Source organism: Spermophilus citellus, assembly GCF_964194105.1.
Source record: "Spermophilus citellus genome assembly, chromosome: 5".
Classification (NCBI taxonomy): Eukaryota; Metazoa; Chordata; class Mammalia; order Rodentia; family Sciuridae; genus Spermophilus; species Spermophilus citellus.
In genome coordinates, this window is record NC_138186.1 from 146,922,995 (window position 1) to 146,928,291 (window position 5,297).

A 5,297-nucleotide genomic window follows, 5' to 3' on the forward strand; every position below is an offset into this window, starting at 1 on the left:
TTTTGTTGATTTTGTCTGTCTTGTACTGCTGGGGATGAAACTCAGGGCCTCAGGAATGCTGGCAAGAGCTCTACCCCTGAGCCAAATCACAGCCCTGTGACCATTGTTGATTATATCACCCAGAGCATTTGCTGATATGACTGTTACAGATCTGTGACCTTCAGAATTCTTTTCATTATTTTAAGCTTCGTTCCATGTGCATTTCCAGCAGGTATTTGTGCCCCTTTTCCAGTTTGTTATCTCATATTGTGGACCCTCTGTGACCTTGAAACTCTTCTTACCCACTTCTTGTATCATTGTATGCCTGGACAGCTAAGGCCTGACGGTGGAGGCCACATGACCTCTTGGCTTCACCATCTGGCAATGTCCTGCAGATATGATTAGGATTCTGTACTTTTGGCCTCTGGGTAGTCTTTATAACCCCTTTGCCTGTTATTAAGGAGTGTGAACCTTACTGGTGGGTGGCAGGTGCCTGCTCCCCCCCCCACTCTGGCCCCTGAGGTTGCAGTACACCAACCAAGCCCTTAGGTCACTGCTAAAATGGGAATAATTACACCTGCTCCCAACTCACTGAATATTCCCAAAGAAATGCAGCTCTGTGCTCCCATCCCCTCAGCTATTTGGTGAAAGAGAAAATTTTGCAAGCAAATTTTGCAAAAGAGGCAATTACTGTCCGGCAAAGATTATATAATGTGGCAAAAATTAATTGCAAGTTTGGAACCAAACTCGGGTTCCTGATTTTCCTGGGGGCTTTCCCATGAACTATCATGGCTCTTCATCAATTTCACAATATTGCCAAGGGCAGGCCCTACATATCTTCAAATAAACTGGGACAAGCCTAACTAACCAGGAAGTATGTATGGTCCTGTGAGGATACTTAATTTGTTGTAAATACCAACCCAGCTGTGATCTTTCTTTCCTCCTATTCCTTGGGCATCTTTCTTTAGCCACCCCTTGCCCCAGCCCACGTTTACCACCATAGCTCACATTCCTCACATTCAAAATGAGACCTGAGTTTAGGTCCCTCTTGGTATAGAAAGAAGATTATAATTTTTCCCTCAAGACTAAAATTCTTGCTTTTTGCACATTTAATCTTTCTGAAATTAGACTATGTAAAAATTGATGTATCCATTTAATGTGGTTTGCTCATTAAAACATTTTTTTTTTTTTTTGGTACCAGGGATTAAACTCAGAGGGCCTTGACTACTGAGCCACATCCATACCCCTTGTTTGTTTGTTTGTTTGTTTGTTTGTTTTTTGTTTAGAGACAGGGTCTCACTGAGTTTCTTAGTACCTTGCTTTTGCTGAAGCTAGCTTTGAGCTTTGTGATCCTCCTGCCTCAGCCTCCTGGATCCCTGGGATTACATTTTTAAGACCATTTTAAAATCTATGGTATATTGTGAAATCTGTGTTATCTTAAAATTAAAGGAAAAATATTGGATATCTCTGACTTGTCTGTACTGCAAATGGGGCCAACGTACCTGAAACTGTAGAACTTTTCGTGAGTTTTCTAATATTACAGGAATGACGTTGGGAACAGTTCTTGAAAGTTAAGTAACAGGTTTTAGATAGGATTGAAGACTGATGATTGAAGCTTCTGTGAAAACCAGCAGACAGCTGAGCCTCTCTTTTTCTCTCTCACCTTCTCATTTTCCACACCAGTCTCAGTGAACACAATAGACTCCCCAGCCCTCAACCCCTGAATGTGGTCAGAGGGGGAAGGTGTGCACAGCCCTCCATAGAGTGTGCAGTCAGCTTCCTGGAACATGGCTGCTGCTTGAGGGAGCACGAGAAGTGAAGGGGGTTCCCTATGATTTGCACCCCTGTGCACACTGTTCAATTCTTTTGGAAAGCCCCTCCCAGAGACGCATTTCAGATTTCAAAAATAAGCGTTTCTACTTCTGCAGTGATACAGAACCTTGGCATTTCAGAACCAAAAAACCCAATGACCCAAGAAAAACCAATGGAAAGAGAATAAGTAAACTAACTTCAGTGCAAAAAGAGGCAGAAAAAAATGTATTTTATTAAGAAGTGGTATTTTTTAAGGGCAAGCAGGGTTAAACATAAAAGTAAGGGGTGTTTTTTAAAAAGAAAAATAACTTGGCTAAGTGTTCTGAGCCAGCCTACATTCCAACAATTTATTTCTGGTCTTTTGAAGTTATTGTTTTGACCCAACTGAGGGTTTTTTGTTTCATTAAAAAGTTTAAAATTATTTATTAATAGGTCTAAATGTTATTAACTAATAAAGTCATTACCTATTAAAATATTGTCAATGTTTATTTCTAATATTGCTAAACCTACGAGTGGTCTCTGTGGGATAAGGCATTTATGACTAAGTAATTTTTTGAATTGCTGTTATATTTGTTCAGCAACAAGTAACAGAGAACCCAAATACATTAGTGAAAACAAATGTGAGTTTATTTATTTTCATATATCAGAAGGTTTCTTAGTGTGGCTGCTGGAGTTATTTTAGTTACCCAAAAATGGCAGGGTCAATGTTTCTGTGATTTCCTAGATTTGACTTTTCCCTCATGATTATAAGATAGTTGCTGAAGCTCCAGCTATTAGGTCTGTGTTTAAAAAAAGAGGAAGATATACATCCTTTTAAATAACAAAGGCAAAAATTAATAAGTCCCCAAGAGATTTTAACTTTTATCTCATTGGCAAGAACTGGTCTCTTGGCCACTCCAAGAAAAAAAAATGATTTTTAAGTAGGTGAAATTAAGGGAGATAGATAGTTCATGAATGATCCAACTCATATCATTCGTCTGTATATTTCTGATACATGATAATATGTAAACTATCTTGGAAATAAATAGCATTGACAATTCTGTGCCACTTGGCTTTAAAACATTAGTGTGACCTGGTCATTGTTTCTTATTGAAGATGAGAAATGAAATCTTGAAAGTGGTCATGGTGGACAGTATAATGGGCCTTCAGTTCCATCCATAACCTCATCACTAAAATCTGAGCCATGAGATGGAGAGATGTGGAGATTATCCTGGACCATTTGGGTGGGCCTAGTATAATTACAAGTTTCCTTAGAAGAAGGAAAGAGGGGTGTCAAACTTAACAAAGGAAATGTAATGATGGAAACAGAGGACAAGGGCAGAGAAAGACTTGATGATACTATGCTGCAGGCTTTGAAGCCAAGGAATAGAAGCAGAAAAGGGAAAGAAAATGGACTAATCCCAGGAGCCTCCTAAAAGAAAAAGAGCTTTAACATTGTGATGTTAGGATTTATGACCTCCAGACTGGAAGATAATAAATGCTGTTTTAAGCCAGGAACTTTGAGGTAATTTGTTATAGCAGCAGCAGGAAACCAATACAGTTAGCCTAGATCAGATTAGAATGGAATTAGAATGAATTGCTTCTGAAAGTGACATTTGATACCTTATTAGGGAACAGCTGCAAGCCTCTGCAATTACCTCCTGTGGGCATACGAAATAGCAATAATAATTACTGGCATTTATTGAATATGTGCCCGGAAAGTGCAAAGTGCACTGCAGGCATTTAATTCTATCCTTGCAACACACCCACAAGGCACATACTAACAGTAGTGTCCATTTTTCTCAGCACAGAACAGACTAGGTGAGGATATACCTGGGCATTGGGGAATGGTACACAGATAGCAGCAGTGCCCACAGGCAGCAGCGTGCACAGAGGCTGGTTGGTAGGAAGGCACATATTTCCCAGGCTCCTTGGAGATGGGCTGCTGCACCAGTGGCCTGGGAACCCAAGAGACCCATAGTCTGCAAAGGGTCACTTAGGGCTCGGCTCACTCTTTTCATGAATACTTGGAGGAACTTGACCAAGGGCTAGAATCAAGACATTTCATAGAACACTGAGGTGTGGAGAGAACTCTTTGTGTGTATCCTGCCCTCCAAGAGTAAATCAAGGCTGGCATTAACAGAGGCAATGTATGTCGGTAAAGACAATCTAAATAACTTCTCAGTCACGTTAGAGAAAAAAAAAATGCCAGCTCTATCCAATGATAAACATATTCTGATCTTCTAAAAGTGATGTTTGAATCTGATGAGTTAAAAAGAAAACAAAAGAAAAAAATGTAAAAAGCATGTAGCAGTTCTTCCTTTGCAGGTTGCTGATACAAATGAATTACAGTTAACACAGCCCTGTGCAAAGTACAGTCTCCTGTATTAAGTACTCGAAGGAACAAACGGGAAATAATCTAAAAAAAAATTACTCTTCAAGGTTTCAGATATCAGAAATCTATTAGAGGTTACTGTCTTGGAAGCCAGATCTATCCAAGGTAACTTATAGTCCACCAAAATCTCTCAAAAGATTAATAATAAAGCAGGGCTGGAGATGTCGTTTTTGTGGTAGAGTACTTGCCTAGCCTGTGCAAGGCCCTGAGTTGAGTCTCTAATACCACAAAAATGAAATGAAGAAAGAAAAAACAACTATTTACAACTTAGTGTTATTACTAAAAAAAGCTTCAGAACCTTCAACTTACTATAAATTTATTTGGTGTTTGGTTAAAAAAGATATTCCAAAATATAAAAGCATATATAAATTTTTAAGTGGCTGTTACAACTAGGGATAATAAATACTCAGGCACACTAGCAACGTAATTTTATTACATGTACAAACACCAGCATCTAAGGGAGGGCAGATAAGCCAGGCAGCTTATATGTTATCAGAATGGACATGATCTTAAAGGGTCACTTGGGTCCACTGTGTAGCTGCCTCAGTGTGTTTTGTTTACATAGAAAAGAAAGCAAAACAGCAAACCAAACAACATTCTTTCTGTGTTTAAACTGAATTTCAGAGCAAGCCCCAAATTTTGTCTCGGAGCCATGTCAAAGAGAGACCTTGAAGTAACACTGCAGTGTCCTTCAGGGAGGATGTTCAATCTCATCCAGCCAATTTTGGGATCCTGATGGGAAGAAAAGAGAACATGTGTCATTCTCAGAGAACAAAAGAAGGTGTATGACCAGGGAAATTACAGGATGAGATGGCGAGGTTCAAAAAAGTCGGATGAGGTGTTCCACAGACTGTCTGTATGACTTACAGACGATTGTTTTAGATCTCTGTACTTCAGTCTCTTTTTTTCCACCAGTGGCCTTTGTCCTAAGGATGACAGTCCTGGCTGTTACTTCCTGTGGACGTAAGGGTGGCCTGACGGGATGAGGCACAGTCGGCTACCTCATCCAGCTTCCTCCTCTTTCCATGTCATGTTCATACAGTGACCTCAGCTTCCAGGACCTGCTGCTATTTCTAGGGCTGCCCCAGCCACACTGGCAGGAGTTTTTCTGCTTGACATCCTTCTCTGTCAC